This window comes from Amphiura filiformis, chromosome 4, assembly GCF_039555335.1.
Source record: "Amphiura filiformis chromosome 4, Afil_fr2py, whole genome shotgun sequence".
In the NCBI taxonomy this organism is placed as follows: domain Eukaryota; kingdom Metazoa; phylum Echinodermata; class Ophiuroidea; order Amphilepidida; family Amphiuridae; genus Amphiura; species Amphiura filiformis.
This window is the reverse complement of record NC_092631.1, coordinates 57,107,475-57,127,483: the sequence shown is the minus strand read 5'-3', so window position 1 is coordinate 57,127,483 and position 20,009 is coordinate 57,107,475.

The window sequence follows — 20,009 nt, the reverse complement described above, 5'->3', positions numbered from 1 at the left end:
ATTTACCATAGCTATTACTATAATACTGGATCACAACAAAAGCAATTGTAGAAAACAACAGAACTCGGCCACAGAAAAGATGACAAAACTCAGGAAACAGTCAGAATTAGTTCATAGCTTTTCATGTAAACTTTTCTTAACTCGTGAAACTAAATTAGACAAACATCGAGTAAGCATGGTGAGCTGAAAGTGATGGAGTTGTTCTGATACCCAGCTCAGATTCCAGATGTGTGCCAGTTGTTGTGTCTGATAAATTAGTACCAGGTTGTGTGCACATTTAATATACATAAATAGGCTTACATACAAATGGTTCTCAAGATTTTTCCATCAATAATTAAAGGGGTATTGTGATTTCAGTATTCATTTTTTATGGTATGGTTCAATAGACATGATAGATATCCACGAAAGAAACTTATTTTCAAACTGTCAGTTGATTTGAACTTTGAATTTGAGTTACTCATAATTAAATATACGGTAAATATATTACACTTACAGTGCCCCATAATTTAACTATACGCTTCAAAAACAGCACTATATTAAAGGAGGATTTCGTGATCCTAGCATTCTCTTTTTATGACATTTTTCAGTAGATATCCACGAAAAAAGCTTATTCCCAAAATTTCAGTTGAATCCGATTTTGCGTTTGTGAGTTATGCATGATTATGTGTATTACACTGCTCCATTGGCCACCGTTGTAATTTCGTTCTGGTATACCAGAACGAAATTCAAATTTGGCGATATTTTTGCTAAACGAATTAATCTGCAAGAAATTTTGGTACATAAACATTATGTAGCCAGAGGTATCCAGTGGTATAAAAATCTCAACTTTTTTTAGAGAAAAGTGGGGGGATGAGACTGTGGATCACGAAATGCCCTTTTAAAACTAAAACACATTAAAAATTATGAAGATGTTTATGTTTTTAACACAAGATAGTGTTAAAAAGCACACTTTTAACACTATCTTGTGTTAAAACATAAACATCTTCATATTGTTTTACTTGTTTTAGTGTTATTTAAGTGTTTATAAATTAACACCCCTATACCTTTATTTCACTTTATTAAGTGTCCAAGTGTTTATTAAAGTGTTGCTCTGCTGTTTTTGCAGGGTAGTACACCTTCTGTATTGTAGGTTTCGAATATACAAATTGGACGAAAGACCGAGTCTGCGAGAAAGTTGCACACAATCATGATGTAGTCCTAGGCTTCTGGTGGTATAAAAATCTAAACTTTTTCGGAGTAAGTAAGTGTGGGGTGTGGCTGTGGATTACGAAGTGCCCCTTTAACATTTCAACAGTAAAAGCTGGTAATATTATGTTTATCAGATTGCTTATTTGATTGTTCATTCGGAAAACTGATTAATCTATAGCTAAGTTATGAATAGACATGGTTTTTGGTCAGAACATTATCAGTTATCATGATTGCAGATTTTTTTTGTGATACAATTCAGCAAAATATTCCGATTTCAAGTACATTAACTTATTTTAATAAGTTAATGTACTTGAAAACCCTCAACAAAACTTCCACAACTAGTACCATAGATTTTAAAATCTATGCTAGTACACGCCGCCCCTCTCAAAACTATTTATTCCACTCAATCACATTAAAGTTCCGCAAAGCCATAATGATTTCGGTCAAATTTTAATTGTGATATTCTTTGCCAAAAATTATTACATAATATTATATTAGTAACAACTGTCAAGGAGGTTTTCTGATCATTTTAAGTCGAAATAATGAGGTTAAATGAAAGAAAACCACCAGCCACTTCTGTAGAGCTCTATGGGGCCGGAATTGGCGAATAAACAGATAAAACCGGGGATACTCAAAATTAAAAAAATTACAGTAATTAAAGCATTTCAGGCTTAGTCTTTCACAGGGTATTTAAGTACGCCATAATAATTGGGATGAGCCCTTATCAGAGGGATATATGTGTGGGGTGGGTTGGTTGGTATACTGTTGGTACGCGTATGTGCTTAGTATGATGTGCGATCAGTAGGCTATTCAGTTTTGTGGACATGGTAGGGAAAATGTATTGTGTTTAACAAAATCCGTAAATGTAAGAAATTTTCTAACAGTGCTGAATTTGATTAACCCAGATAGAGCAGCCAATGGTCAGAGTTTTCATTTTTCTCCGTCCAAGTCCATGCAATAGGAAACTAAATGTCACACGTCCATAATAAAGGGAATGTGGAGCACGTGTCAGCAAGGGTCGTGTTTCGCTGGCCGTGTCTCACGCGTGCCTACAATTTGTTAGAATTAACTCTACAGAGGGTTAAACTCTCTGCAGATCAATGAAGGAGTGATTCCCTTAAACAAGGAACGGCCTGTATTTTATTTGTTTGTTTATTTTTTCCATTGTTGCTGGCTTTAGAGGGCTGGAGTATGGTCTGGTTTTATTGTTGTAACGTCTTGGACTTGCAAAGTTTTTAACTGAACTCTATACATTCTATCAACAGCTGACGAGGATCATGAGATTCTTTCATTCTGAAGTGTGCGGATGCTCCTGAAGATTTTGAATATCGGGGGGGGATTTGCTAAACGCTGAAGGGATGAAGCGCGGAAGCTTTTGAAATGCATAGGCCTAGATTTTTTCATGAATTGTACCTTACATTTTGATTTATGACTTTTACCTTCAAATTATGAATTGAACCCTGAAATTATGCATTTTACCAGTCAGATTATTAGGGACCTACGGTACTTGGGCCCTCACCAAAATTATTGAGGGACAGGGCCAAGCCCCCTCCCCAGTTCCGGAGTCACTGGTGTAGTTCATGGGTGTTGGTAATAACAGCATGAACAGAACATGAACATGTGGCTGCCGAAATTTGCTTGAAATAAAAAAAAGAACTCATTGAACATAATACATTATGTAAGCTATAGGCCTATAATCATTAAATTCTTGCATTAGTCCATGTTTTATTACTCTGTTTTGTGGTATGATTTTAGTAACTCATTCTGTCAACATTGGGCATACACATTAGGCACACGAATTGCATTCAATTTGAGAAGGTACTAGTAGGCTATATAGGCTAATCCGAACTGCTCTTTAACTAAATACATGAGTGATATTTCACGTAAACTCGGCTGCAAATGATTTGACAAAGATATCTACATTTCTCATGATAGCATGGCAAAGCAAATTATATGGTAACTGAGCTTTTGATATAGCCTATTACAATTTAGTTATCGACAATTTAAGGACACAAAAAGTAAAAACGTACAATCATCCCAGAAAAAAAAGCGTGCCTGACTGCTGAAAGCCTTACTATGCGTCTGCACTGACTAATCTAATGTATTGAATGATCATGTTTATTTTGCCCCTTCCCCTGCTTACAAACCTGCACCTGCATGTAGTAGGCAGTCCAAATGTCACCCCTTCCTTTATACTCCATAGGTTTGATCATGCTGCAACACATTCAATAGACGTGTGCAGTACAGTGTTCTACGCTACAAAGATTGGTCCCTGAAGAGTAGGAACTCAAGCGCTTGTTTCAAAAACACAGATAGGGTCTGGGGTTATATTTTATTATGTTAGAGTTTTCTCGCTTAATTCAATCCTTCAAAAGATCTTTAAATTAGGTTAGGAATTTGAAATTTGATTGGGTGATATCGTCATGAATAGTGAGTGATATTGTGATAAATAATGCAAATTATCACAAAAGAAAAATCTTATTTTTTAATACATTTTGCTAAAAAAATAGTTATGTTTCTCTGTGTATGGGAATAATTGCTTAACCAATCGCTTTTCAAACATTTGATTTTTTGTATTGGATACGAATTTTTGAATCCACCACCAGTGGTAATAACTAATAATAGTTAGTAATTATATTTACTGGATACTTTTGTTTCGCTCAAAGATAATTAGCCTATCTAACAACATAAAAATTTTGTACGACATTATTAAACTGGTGGTGAAATTTCACAAACTGAACGAAACGGAACTACGAAACAGACAAGCGCCCTCGTTACACTCTGTAAATTCTGTCAAGTTCAAAGTCTCGAAATTATATTGAGGGAGCTTTGTAATGTTTCCTACAAAACAAATTAAAGAACAAAGCTCAGTATTAAAGAGTACAATATCATACATAATATTGCTATAGCAGTTTTGAGACCCTCGAAATAAATTTATGAAAGCCATGCAACACTGAACATGATGAATGTAAACCAACAACAAGAGAGCTGGTCAAAATGCCACGGTAGACAGAATGCTATCTACGGTAGACAGCATTAATATTTTAGTATGTGTATTTTGGATGTATTGGGCTATTCCAAAAAATAAGCGCACACCCCTATAGAGGAGTAAATTTTCAATCAAAGAAATGTCCAGATTTCCAAGTCTGCTTTCTGAAAACGACTGGAATTCCAGTTGCCAATATCTCTTGAAAAAGCCTGGAAATCCAATTAAATGAATGAAAAATCGCGGAAATGTCCCAAATGAGCTCTCAAGTTGAGGACTTTTGATTTTGAACTATTTTTCTGCCGGATTTTTTTGCCTTTGGACACTTTAAAAGTCTGGATTTCCAACAATCACGACTGGACAAAAAGTCCGGATATCCGAACTCCTCTATAGGGGGTGTGCATCTATTTTCTGGGATAGCCCATTTCAAGATATTTTTAAAAATTAAAATTTATCTAACTTTCTCTGAAAGGATTATAATTACTGAACATATTTCATCAAACTTCTTTCGTATTTTCAGCAAAAATATTATCACGATGTTTTTAAAAACTTGAGTTCAAATGTCATATTCGCCACTTGCACGGTTCCGCCATTATGCACTATATGCGGGAGAGCCTCGAACTGGCAGCATACATGAAAGGAAGAATTACGTAACCTTACACAGAATGTTATATGACTGGTTCAATTCCCATTCATGTATGCTGCCAGTTCGAGGCTCTCCCGCACATAGTGCATAATGGCGGAACTGCAAGTGGCGAATACGCCAGGCAGAGTGCTTTCTACGGTAGACAGCATTAATATATTAGTGTGTATTTTGGAAGAAATTACACCTATATTTGACCAATTATAAGGGGAATTTCAACATATTTGATTTATCTAACTTTCTTTAAAAGGAATATATTATTCTACATATTTCGTCAAACTTTTTTTTGTATTTTCAGCAAAAATATTATCAGCATTTAAAAAAAAAACTTGAGTTCAAATGCGGTAGAATGCTTTACAGTAGACAGCATTAACATTTCAGACATATTCAGTGTGTGTATTTTGAAAGAACTGGTCTATATTTACAAATTACAAGGGCAATTTCAAGATATTTAATTTGATCTAACTTTCTTTAAAAGGATTATATTACTCGACATATTTCGTCAATTTTTTTTTCTTGTATTTTCAGCAAAAATATTATTAGTAATTGTTTTAAACCTTGAGTTCCTGCTTTTCTGGGACCAATCTTTGTAGCGTAGAACACTGCACTGCACACGTCTATTGAATGTGTTGTAGCATGATCAAACCTATGGAGTATAAAGGAAGGGGTGACATTTGGACTGCCTACTACATGCAGGTGCAGGCTTGTAAGCAGGGGAAGGGGCAAAATAAACATACATATCACTTTTCCAAAATATGCCTCATAATTATTATTATGTAATACAGTTTTGAGGGAAAGTAATTTCTAACAAAAATAAAACTATTGGGATGGCCTAGCGTAGTAATATGATTACCAGAATCATGGGTTATGCTATTTTCATTTTTATTAAAGAAATTTAATAAGCATTTATTTGATACTAAGTATTTCAAAAACGTCTTTTCACCATGTCAACTTTCTTTTATGTTTGATTATGCTACTTTATTTAGATCACATTTATAACAAATAGTCAAATTGATGCGAACGGTAAGCCGATGGTTTTTTGTGGTAAGTAAATACACGAATGTCCAAAGAAGCTTCAAACAATAATTAGTTTGACACTTTATCAATAAAAAATGCATAATATCAAGTCGATGTAAATTCGAATCGATTCTTTTTGGTTTTCTTCTTTTATTCACAAAAAAGTTGTGTATGATCTTCAAGTCCTAACTAAGAAATCAGCCAATGAATATGATAAAAGGGAGAGTGCGAGGGAGAGGGAAACTAAACAACCATTATGTCATGACTAACCCACAAGGTGACTTCGCAAATATACCTTTATAATTATCATTATTCTTTTTTCAGCATCTCATTACGCGTAATACTTTGCTTTGTTGAAAAAATGATTTGAGAGCCACTAGCTGCAATTATTTTTTTAACTATATAAGTTCTATTACAATGCAACATGCCACAAACACAAATAAAACACCAACCAAAACAACTTGGCTCAGATGCCATGCAATTAAAATGTCCATAAAACACAATAGTCATTACAACAACCGATCATCATACATCATTTTATTATCTAGCTAATACCTGTTTTTGTAAAAGCACCACTACTACATGCAATTGCAGGTGCTAGTCAGAGGGCCTTTCCCACACTAAAATACTCTCCCTTAGCAGAAAAATCTGCCATTAATGTTTTCCGCATGAGCACATCATCATACAGGCTATTGTACTTGTACACTCAAATGGCACGTTAAGATTTATTGTGCTTTTATAAAAATTGACTGGTTTCCATGGCAATCACACCGGGAGCTAATATGGCGGAAAGTTTTGAATAAGATAAGTAATTCCAATGGTGTGTATGGTTATGTGCAACTTGTGCATGATTCTTTTATAAAGTTTGATGAGCGACGGTTCAAACTTGTGCATCTATATTTGTTGCGCCACTGGTACGTCGGTGGTGCAGCAGGTTACCCAAACCGTCAAAGTTTAGACAAAAGAAGTTATTATTCAGAAAATGAAAAAACAACGTCGCTCGATTTTAGCAATGTTTTTATTTATCAGATTTTTGCTTCCGTGGGAAATGAAATTCGGTACTAAAATTTGGCGGGTGATCGGTTTAGATAAGACAAAGGATAAAACATACGAAAATGCGCCATTTTCGGTTGAAGTGATAAAAAGAACAAATAAAGGGTAGGCCGTGTAACTCGTGTCGTCGATCAAAAGAAGACGACCTGTTATACTGCTGTCAGACAAGTGTCATTCAGTTCTATTCACTGGCAATTATATAGATAAACAAAATATCTCATTACTGTCATGCTAGTAAATGAACCTGTTCTGTGGCAGTACCCAACAGGTTGATATCCCGTAATCGGGTTCACGAGTTTTTAGAATAACTCAAGAAGTCGTTCACGATTATCAACATTATTGGTAACGTATGTTTTTAACACACCTGCTCCAATCTACAATGTCAAACATCCTTGAAGAGATTCATCAGGATAGTTTGTGTAGATTAGATTTTATATTGCTAATGTCAAACATCGTTGTGTTCGGTCTCAATAACTCATAAGAAGATAATGTAGTTCTGAAAGTTGCACTTTCGTACATTCAGTTGAATAGACCAAAGGGCAACTTAGCCATTGGGACTAAACGCAAACAAAATGTGTGACATTGTAAATTAGACCAGTTATGTCAATGAAAATGTGCTACCAAATGGTTTTAACTAAAAAATCTTATATTACGGGAACTTGGAAGCCTTAAATGTGTCATATTTAGAAGCAAGTAACTGGTATTCAGCTATACAGGTTGCCCATGACGATAAGGTGCTTCCTTATGATAAAGAGGAAAGCGGATTGTAATATGAACGTAGAATACTTTGTATTATTTGTTTGTCTGCCTGACCATTTCCTTACTTGCTTTATTATTGTCATTATTGCTAATAATTCTTTCATATATTGCGTACCAATGATTATAGAAACAAATAAATCTGGTTTAAAATAGCGAAGTGGGAAAGTTCAACGGTTTCATTTATGTGATAAATTATGACAATATTAACGACTGTAAAAATACACGATTAGGTGTAGATGAATAGATATTTATCTTGCGAAATCAAAACATGAATCATATTATGTATATTTCAAATCGCGAGGGAAACCTCAAAAATGAGTCGATAATGAAAATGTTGACTTATATACTGCAAAGAAAGAAAAATATGATTGATATGCGCGTCCTTCCAAAATCAAGCGAAGTATACCAAAAGTCAATCAATGATGGGTTGACATATTTGCATTTCAATTTTTTTATCTTTGCTAATATTTCGATTTGTTGCTCCATGGCACGCGCATTAGGTGCGTTTTATCGTCATAGGCGAATGTAGACTAAATAGAGCAAACGCACGTGTTCCCAAGCCATGTAGACTACATCTATTTCCTATGAACGCCACACGTGTGAAACACGCGACTTGCGTATAGCGCTTATCAAATGATGTGGGATTGAAAAAAGTGAATGTTGGAAGTGACGCCATGTAATGTGACAAAATTGACGATAGATAATTATATAGAAATGGTAACTTTTGTTTTTGTATGTTTCTTTTAAGTTGGAATATGAAACAAAGCTTTTTTCAATACAAAATGCGATAAAGCACGCAATATACGGGTAAGTGGTTAATCATAAACATACATTTATTACGATTTTTATTCCTTAACGTTGTTTTTATTGAAATATTATTTTGTGTTTCTAATTCAAGTTTGGAGAAAAAGCTTTCATCTTGAATGTAGCAAAAGTGGTAAGTGGTAATGTGTTCAATGAAGTGCATTAAAAAGTATTTTGTAATTCTATCATCCTCTTTATATGTTTTCTTTCAATAGATATGCACAAAAAACCCCGTATATATTTCGAAGATATCAATTGATTCCGATTTTGAAAGTTATATAAGTGTGATTATGTGTATTACATTGCTCATGATAGCAATTGTAATTTCATTCTGTTAACAGAATACAAATTTGAAACTGAATCTGCAAGAAATGTTTTGCACACAATAATAATAGCCAGAGGTTTCTGGTGGTATAAAATCTCATTTTTTAAGCAAATTGGTAAGATGAGGTTCGAATTTTTATAATACAGAAAACCGTTGGTCAGAATAAAAATAAGCTAAATGACTGTACTGTTAGCTGCACAACTTTTAAACAATAAATTCAATAAAAAAATTTACTTTTATATTGACGATGCTTATGGAGATCATCATTATCCATTACCATCATAATAGTTGCAAGAGTAGTAGGCTACTTGTGAAAGGACGATGAAATTTATTTCCTTTTTAACGTGATAACATGAATATAAAAGGAGTATGAGTGGTCAGAATTTTACTAAATTAAGATATAAAAATAAAAAAACGTACAATGCTCGACTCCCCTCATAATGTTTCAGTTCAATCACAAACCTCTTCGATTTTGCCCACAACATGATTGATAAATTCAGCTAATAATCACTTGTTCACCCAACTAACCGCCGGGTCTTGACACACGCTAAGTAAGAATTGAAGACCACTTAAATGGTGTAAGATGACAAGGGCTAAGTTAACGGCCAGGGCTAAGTTACCCGCGCAATTTCAGTTGTAAGCAAACGCGACGCGAGAGGCTACGACTTAAAGCGTGTGGGAGCGGCGGTTGAGGATACTCCCACGGTACACGTGACCAATGCACCTGAATCGCCTCGCTTGATAGAGCGGAGAAAGCTGAAGTACAAAAATGACGGCGAAGACGAGACAAATGAGCTTTGTTTGCTTTTGGCTATTATAAGTTTACGGGAATTGATATTATTTTCTACTTTTGTCGAGTGAGCCTCATTATACAGGGTAAAGGGAACGCGTGGAATTTCTTTCATGCATAATTTTACAATCACCTTTTTAGTAAAATTATATTTTCGGATGTTGAAGTAAGAGAGGAAAAACATTATTTCCATGTTTATATACTTCATTTTTATCACTAAAACATTTCGATAAAATTTGTGAACACAGCTGTGTATATCGGATTGGATTTACTTCTAAGTGGGCGTAAGTTTCTTCTTAAGGAGTGCTTTCTACTTAAACGAGACTTCACCGGAAATCAATCCCATCTTCATGACGGGTACTGGCAATCTGAACTATTATAATTATATACGTCCCTTTCGAGCTATTAACTGTGTGAAAATGCTAATAATATAGGTTAATCAAATCAATATGTGGTAGTCATTTCGCTTTAACATCGTAATTTAATCCCGTGATAACGGCACACGTATATTCTTCAGTAGATAGCTCAGTAATAATTATTTCCCATTATTACATTGTACTGTCAAGTAAGCCAATTCCCACACGGTACACACAGTTGCCAATGTCATTATTATAGTGACACAATCAGATCACTGGACATTTTGAACGACAGTTGAAAAAAAAACACCCGAAAGTCTATACGATTCAATTTTTTTCTGCCATTTAAATTAGCTCCGTCTTGGGTAATAATACTTGTTTCTTGAAATTATTTTACCTAGCCTGATAAAGTTGAATTATGATGGAGTTATAACTGTTTGTAAAAGGAACTTGCTATTCATTCAAGCGTGTATGATAATCGTAATTCAACATGCCCATAGTCATTCACTTTCGTTTTCCTTTTACCACTTTATTTATTTGTACAAAATTGTTGCCTTGCTCATTGTAATGATTAATAATATCTTGCTAAATTGCGGGAAGTAATACAGTGTCGGCGCCATGGGAGCATGGGGAGGGGCGCAACTCCAGTCAGAACTCTTTCCCCCTAGTTGCCCCCAGTAAAAACCCAAAATTACGATAATGACCACTTTTTGCAGTCCCCATTCACTTTTACCCCCTAATGCCCCACCCCTGAACAAATTCCTGGCGTCGCTAATAAATACTTTGCGTGGTACACACTTGTTTTACTAACATTTAGTGATTGTGTCTTTTGCTATATAGTGAAAATTGCGTTTCAAAGGGCTAGTGAAATGAATAATTTATACTTAATTTGTTTAATTCATCTACCCATTTATGTAATATTGATAGATATGGCTAAATGACGACAAGAAATATTTAACCCGTGTGGTTTATGCAAGTCTGTGTGTATAATTGTTATATAATTTGTAAACGGTTTAGTGGAAGAACAACTTTTTGTTGATGTTGATGACATCCGTTTTAAGGTTTTGAAAGACTGAAAACAGGACTCTGCCGGAAATTAACCCCATCTCCGTGACGGATACTAATGGTAATCTGGGTTATACAAAATTTTAATTTAATCGCACACTTAACAACCACTTTAATGTTTTACTATCTTCAGTAGATAGCTTAGAGGTTATTGTTTTTCATTTTGATATCTATTAGTACGATTTCACCATGGTCCAATTTGTATTTTATTAATGTATTGGCACAATTGCATGCATGGAAACACCCAAATTGAAAGTCTACGAGATTCTAATTTGGATATTATAATATGCCTATTAATTCCTGGCGTCGCCACTCGCCACTGAATACTTTGCGTGGCCCACACTTGTTTTACTAACATTTAGTGACTGTTTCTTTTTGATTTATTGTGATATAGAGAAATTGCATGACTTCAATACCAATAATAATACCACGTAACATTTGAAAATCAGTCGTGCCCGATATCTTTCGAAACATTTTTCTGGCGATGCGGGAAAAATCGCATAAATCTTAATGGACTCGTTCAAAAAGTTTATATTTTCCCATGTCTTTACTATAAAATTTCGATCTACAGTATATAAAAATATAATTATGTGCAATTTGTGAACACAGCTGATATAATTATAGCGGATCATTTTACGTCTAAGTGGGCATAAGTTTCTTCGTAAGAGTGCTTTCTACTTACCCGGGACTTTACCGGAAATCTTCCACATCTTCGCGACTGGTGCTAGAAAATATGGGAATCATGTAAATATACCACTTGAAAACCATTTACTCTGTGAAATTGCTAATAATGAGATAATTTTCTTCAAGAAGTAGTATGAATTTTGCTTTAACATTGTAACCGAATTCCGCGTTTACTGGACACAATACAACCCAGATAATGTTTTGCTGTCTTCAGTAGATAGCTTAGAAATAATTGTTTTCCAATAAGTACGTTAAACTAGGTCTAATTACCGAATGGTCCACACAATTTTCATTGATATTGATGTCTTGACACAAATGTATTACTCATTTTGGAAATTTGAACAAGATTCTAATTTCCGTATTGTTCTAGTAGTTCCATCTTCTTGACTGTATGTTAGCCTTGTTCCTTAAAACTGTTTTAGATGTTGGAGTTGTGAAGTAACGCGTGGGTAATACCTGATTGAAAATTGCGTTTAAAAAAGGGCTACACACAGAAAATTTTTTACACAGGTTATGTACAATATACATAACATTAGGTAGCATATGAACTCCCAAACAAATAGGTATTTTTTACATAACCATGAATTATGTAAAAATAACATAGCAGATAAGTAAAAAAATACTATGGCTATTAAGTAAAATATTTACATAACTTTTATGTAGAATCTTTTTACCTCGGCTATTAGGTATTTTACTACATAATTGTTATGTATTTTTACACAACTTATGTAAAACATACATAACATTTATGTAGCATATGAACCCCATAACAAATAGGTATTTTTCACACAACCTTGAATTTGTAAAAAAAACATACCAGTTAAGCAAAAAAATACTTCATTATTAGGTAGGATTGGGGCTTGCTTTCTTTCTTTCTTTCTTTCTTTCTTTCTGTTTTATTTTATGCTGAAACATAATTCATGATAGATTTGAAGTCATCAGATCTTGGTCAACTGTCAGATTCGTTCAACAATACAATTTCATGCATGAAATATTTTATTTTGTTTTTGTTTTCCTTTTTATCAGTTCAACCCGCTATCTAGTGAATGCCGGGGAGTGAATGTTCAATGTAATTTGTAAAGCATTTCTCTCTCGCATGTATTACATGTACGATACAATGCTAGAATAATACACTAAGCCACTGAAATGCTTCAAGCCTAATTCCCATATTTGGTACTGTAGGACTACCTACAAAAGTCATTTCAATGCATTATCACGTCTACATCGTATTACATCGCTATCTATCTCAACACACACATTGTTATACCATGTATACACGCAGTGTCCGGGCCCAGTATACAGTATCCAGTATCGTACTGTAACTGTAATGAATGTCGTAGCACGTAATCATGATCGCGGCAATACGTACGCTGCAATGTCAATTCCAATGTTGATAAATCTAGTAAATGAACCCATATATAGCCATTTTTAATGTCTCAAAGATATCCATACATGAGCTTATCGAACGAATCTCCAGTTTGGTTCCAACTTATGACTTCGAAACCTACCTATTTGAATGATGTTTCAGGAGGCATGCGCTACACGATCACATAGACGTCGTGTCCGCCATGATTGCTTTCGGTCCGACCCGGCGCTATATTCTTACCTGAAATAGGTAAAAACTACATAAACTCGGCAAAATATCTGGCCAATGTATGTTTTGCCTTTCGAATAGGTGCATTTTAAAATTACATAACAACTGGTAAAACATTTTGATGAAATTTTACTTAACCTGTGTAAAAAATTGTCGAAATTATACACAACATCATTATACTTGGTATTTTTTTACATAATGAAGGTCCGATTTTTCTGTGTGTAGGGAGGTAAACAATTTATACTTAATTTGTTTGTTTCATCTACCCATTTATGTAATATTGATAGATATGGCTAAATGACGGCAAGAGATATTTAACCCGTGTGGTTTATGGAGGCCCCTTTCAGGTTAGTCTTGGCACTTCGTGAAGAAATATTCCATACATAACAAGTCTGTGTGTATAATTGTTATATAATTATTTTGTAAACGGTTAAGTGGAAGAACAACTTTTTGTTGATGTTGATGACATGCGTTTTTAAGTAAGGTTTTGAAAGAATGAAAACAGGATTCTGTCGGAAATTAACCCCATCTCCGTGACGGGTATTAATGGTAATCTGGGCTATTTAAAATTTCAATTTAATCCCGTGTTAACCGCACACGTAACAACCACTTTAATATTTTACTATCTTCAGTAGATAGCTTAGAGGTTATTGTTTTTCATTTTGATATCCATTAGTACAATTTCACCATGGTCCAATTTGTATTTTATTGATGTATTGACACAATTGCATGCATGGAAACACCCAAATTGAAAGTCTACGAGATTCTAATTTGGATATTATAGAGTAGTCTCGTCTATTATTAAGGGAATAAACGATAGGAATTTTTGTTTCAACTGTCCTACCGTGTGATAGACGATAGACACCCGAAATCATGCGATTGTCAATCCGATTATGGGTCTACGAACTAGACCACTCTCACTGACTAAGAAAGACTGATAAAATGCTGGGTGAAAATTACTTAGAACTCTTTTAATTTATACAACGATGTATTGTTTCCCAATTGATGACCCTTAATATTATTCGACAAGTCCATTGTCGTCATGTCTTCAGTAGACAGTAGTTGGCAATATAAAAGGCAGTTATCTTTCTTTGTCATCTATCAGTTACTTGTTTCAACTTGTAATATGTTCATTGATTTAATTTTGCTGAATATATCTTACTAAATGACGGCCAGTATAGTGCTTTTGGCATGTTTGGTGTCGTTCACCTGTTTTTCTATGAACATTCAGTAATTATACGTGTCAATTTTTGCTTTATCATGTTTAAAGCTGATGTACATGTGATAGATTTTTTATATATATATATATTTTTATTTGCATGGTATCCTGCGAAACTGGGCTGAGAACAAAATGGGTTATTTCAGTTGATATTCATTCACCCCCTATAGAGGTTATCCACTTTACTCATGTATGACCTTTAACAAAAGGCGCTGGTTCCCGTAGTATTCCTCATTCAAACCAATTCAATGCACGACCTCTTACACTCTTAAAACAGTATGGTCAAATAATGACCCCGTAAGTAATCAACTATGCACCTTAGCCCTAAATTTTGACATTTTTGTGGTAGTATTTGACAATTTAGGGGTAAAGGGCATAGTTGACTACTTACGGGGTCAATTTTATCACGCTGTTTTAAGAGTGTATTTGGCTCTCTCAAAAAGAGTTCAGTTTCCCACATATTTCTGATAAAATACTAATATATAATTTAACTTTGATTCACATGAGATTTGTGATTGTTACTCTTTCGCTCTTTGTATACATGGAATGAACCATGGTTCGGTTGACCTATATAATAAAACCTGTCAAAAGTTCAACTTTTTTTGTTTATTGTTACACATTTTATCATATTTGATTTAATTATTTCTGATATTTGATACATCTTATAAAACGCAATACACGTGTCAGTAATCACGATAATGTGGTAGGCTGCCTAAAACAACAGAATTGGATCCAAACCAGAAATCGGGCACATAATATGCTTAACCCTTTCTTAGATGCACTATATGAGCTAAATGTCTCAACCAAATTGCGTAGTTCGGTTATACCTCCAGTAAACAATCATAGCGTAAAAGGTGACTTCAACTTGTTGGGCATGAGTTTTAATACCCAGTATATTTAAAAGTCATACTGTGAATGTACAGTCCTATTGGGGTTAAAGACACGTGTCCTGCAAATGAGGATGATTTTAAGATCTTAGTGATTCTTAACCCTTTCTGAGATGTCACGGTAGTGCTGGTGATGACATTTATGTCCATAGAATCTAACTTTATTTTAATTAGATTTATTCCTTAATCCATATTTGACATCTACATGAAAAGAGCATTCCTATGCGCACAAACATGCCTAGTACTGGCTCAAGAGGTCCTTATAGAACACACAGTTAAATATGTGACGAAAGTCTTAGAATAGGTTGGTAAATTGAATTGTCCACGAGCTAATTTCACTCGCCACCCCGGGGGTGCCAGTTGAACCGTCAATGAAGTCATCACCGACCAAAATTTCGCGGTAAAAGGGTATCTTTTTAAGCATAGGCCACGTCCGCGCGGGACGCGAAAGAGTCTCAATTTTGGTGTTTTCTGGAAAAAGGGCACCTTTTTACAATAGATAGATATCGGCGTTTTGGGTTCATGAAAAATCAAAGTCCAGCATTTGACGTCAGCCGCTGTTTTCGTTCCTGATTGTAAACAACTTCTTACTTCCGGGTCTGTAAGTGTAATATATTAGTCTTGTGCCCGGTCTTGTACCATGATTAAAACTCGGTGATGTTTGTGCATGCTGCCGAGCGGGCTGCGTAGAGACGGGCGTAGAGACTACGAATTTTGTACAAAGGTACAGATACTGTGTAATCGGAATGGATTACGACATACGTTTGACTGCTGAACAAGATATGACAGGAACCATGCCTTTTGGAAATCGTGAAGTGACATTTGCCATCGCTACAAATAACCTGTTGGTGTATGATCTTCCCAGGATGTACTTGTACTAATTGGATACCAATGAAATGATTGCAGCTTGTTTGTTGTGTATGACCACAATTTTGTGTTAAGGATGATATTCCAGGCTATTTCATATTATAACAGAAATTGTATGTAAAGGGATTGGAAATACACTAGGTAAATATTGCTTTCTACCTTCGTTAGTGAAAAGGGTCATTGGGACATGTAAGGTCAGTGATATGGGTACCTTTGTTTGCACCATGGCTGTGGTCAGTGATTTGGGTATCCTTTTTTCATAGCAGGTCAGTGGTAAGGGTTACCTTTCAGCCCTTGGGCATGTCAGTGTTTTGGGTGAAAAATAAAAGTGTCTGGTCAGTGATGACAACATGCAATGGGTATATGAGTGGCACCCCCGGGCTCGCCACGTGGTTTGAACACCGTCTAGAGATTATCAAAATTTGTAACCATAAATCAAAACATTCAGTAAAAATTTGAACCACCCTTCATTACCTGAAATGCTAATTGTGGTTGAGGTGGGTGGAGTTGGTGGTAATTATTCTTTTATGTTTTAGAAAGCATTAATTGAAGAACAATCAACCATTTTTAATTAAAGCTCTTCAAATGTTTGTATATGATTATTTGCTCAGTTTTTTCATGACTTTTGATGTTTGTTTATAGATCATGGTTCTTTATTTTATGAACCTTGACCTGTCCCCTGAAGCATTTGTGGGTTCGAAAATATACCCGGAAAATATACAGGGTTTAGAAATATGCCAGACCCTGTTATTAAACTAGGTTTTGGTTAATTCTTTAACATTAGGTTCGCCAAGTATAAAGCCAATGCGTTTGAAATTGTTTCATTATTAAATTATGATTGAAAGGCTGGGTATAGCTGAACACCGTCCGTCTTGTGTTTGACATTATTGCTTTTAATTCATCATATTAATTGATAACGTTGCTTGTCTCTTTCTGCTTTCTTTTCTTTCTTCTCCCTTTCTCTCTCATTTTCTAATTGCCCTTCATCTATCGTTCTTTTCTTTTATTTCTGCCTCTTTAATATCGTCAGTTGTTTTTTGACATAAACAATTTAATCTATTACATAATGACCTGACGAAATACGTGATATGTTTACAGCCTTATACAAACATGTTGTCATCATAATATAAACAAAAGAATTGAAAATGAAAATGGTAAAATAAAAAAATCAACAAACACTTCAAGATCTTATCTATACAAGTACATTATCTATTTTATAACTTGTGTTTTTTTTCAAAACTGACTCGATTCACACGTTTAATTGCCTTTTGATTGGGTGTATACAACAGACAGCTAACCTTGTCCGCAGACAACCAGCACGTGGCATATCGGAATATTTGAAATCAAAATATAGTAACCGTCACATATACTTATAAAGCCATGCGCCTTACACGAAGCCATCTGTCCAGACTGAACATGCTGAAGAGACCTTGTCAGTACGCTACAAACCATTACCACTAGAGATAGGATCTGTGAAAGGCAACCAACTGTTGAACTCTGAAGATAGTTGATCCCGATAGTTGATTAACAATGACATTATTTCATAATGAAGCACAGTACATTAGACGTATAATTACGGTATTGACGTCACTCCCGGGTGTCACTCTTGTCTTTTGAATTGCATTTACATTTAGTTACGTTAATAAAGTTGCTTTGCCTTTGTCAGGATGTAGGCATACACGCCATAATAATGTTAATTAATGATTTCTAATACAGTCATGTGACATTAAAGAAGATAATAACAATAATTTTTTTAAATATTATTTTAAAATTTTGCATGACAAAACCAAAATTTGATTTCACTCACTGATATTGTCGTTTATCACATCGGAGGACTTTTTCAGAACTGATCATCCAATTTCCCGGCAGACTGGGGGATTTCTGAGAGAAAACAAATTTTGGGTTTGTCAAGCAAAATTTAAGAATAATATTTTATTAACAAACCTGATGAATCTGTCAATGAAGTAAAAAAAAACCATCAAAACCAACTGATGTGGACCTATACAACAAGACACCATCATGACCATTAGGAAATTAACTTTCGTGTGTTACTGGGACAATGTGGATTTACTTGGTAGAATAGGATCGAAGTTTACAAGTAAACTCGCCTTTTAAGGTTTTAAAACCCTTGCAATTTACACTTTAGATACAACCCTTTTTTGTCCTTTCAGGAGAACCCTCCCTCTTGAACCTCTAAAAAAGGTTCTTTAATTTTGGAGAACCCTTAAAGGTTGTCTAAGTTCTGTATCACATTTTGGGGCCCTTTTATGGTCTTGGAACCATATTTGGTTTATTTAGAGATTAAGGGTTCTTCTGCGAGGATAACTTTAGAACTTTTTAGAATTAACCTTTATTTCTTAGAGTGAAGGGGTCATCTTCATTGTGTGATTAGTGTCATATATCCTTTGAACTAATCTGATCTAATCGTGTCAGTTACAAATATTACCGAATGAAGTTAAAAAGTTTACCAAATTATGCCAGCAAATTTTATTGGTATACACAGGGCATGGTTGTCATCCAAATTAAGATGATTTCAGATAGTTCCGTGTGTTACAAAAGACAATTTAACATATTACAGCGTTTTTAATCATGTACAAATCTTTTAAACTGCTATATTAATTTACAAAGACAACAAGATCTTCTTTACATAGCTAGTTATCACGCACCCGTCAACGGTACGTTTCATAAAGCTCGTGACACGTGCAGCAACGGTGATTTGAAATTAACGGCAAAAGAACGACGGATGTCCATCTGTCACTTTATATCACGTGTTGAAGATGACCTGATGAAATCAATTATTACTATAATTGCGAATGAATAATTAGCTTATTGATGCTCAAAGTGAAGAAAAGGGATACACAGTTGAGGTCAAACAATCTTTCGAGTCAACAATGCACAATGCACATGTGACAATATGGCCAATCCTTTAAATGTAGAGAATGGTTTATTTGCGTGATATAGAATAGGTCCCCATCACACAATGTACGTACGTGTGTCATCACGAGCATCTCCAAAGGTGTGCACGCCATCGAGAATCACTACACGCATGTTATGCGCATGCCGAACATGCCCTAAGCTGAATGCACGCATGAGCCGTTGCGATCTGCTTGTAACGCGTGTTGGTGCGTGAGTAGCTGATGAAGTATTCAATAAGATTTATTAGGAACTTTCTACCACTAAGACTTTAATTCAAATAGCCACACTCGCGTGCACAAAACCACACATGAGGTGTATTTTTGAACCTGAAGTGTTAGTTTATTTATCTCCGAGTCATTGTGTTTTAGAATGGTGTAAAGCGTTTCTGTGACACGGGCAAATAACATTAACAACAGCGGTCTTCTAAAAAAATATTTGTATTATTGACCAATTATTTAATAAAAGGCGTCTAAGTTGAAAAGTTAACATTTTTTGCCTTATTTGGTCAATAATTCAAATAATAAGGTCATCATTCGATCATCAAAAAAAAATCCAAAAAAAAAAAAAATCAAAGAAAATCAGAAAAACAACAAAAAACAAACAAGCAAAAACAAAACAGTTTTTAGAGATGGAGTCTCGAGATTAAGAAAAAAAACCACATAAAGGCCAAATATTTAAAAAGTAATAATTGTTTAAAAGCTTAATTGTTTAAAAAAATATAGATTAGGGGCTTCGTTTGATTTTCTCCAAAATGGTTGATTGTACACCTATTACATAAGTTATGATTATTGAACCTTTCTTTTTGAAAAATATATACTTTTGTATTTAGTGCGTGAATATGTTTAATTTTAAAAGA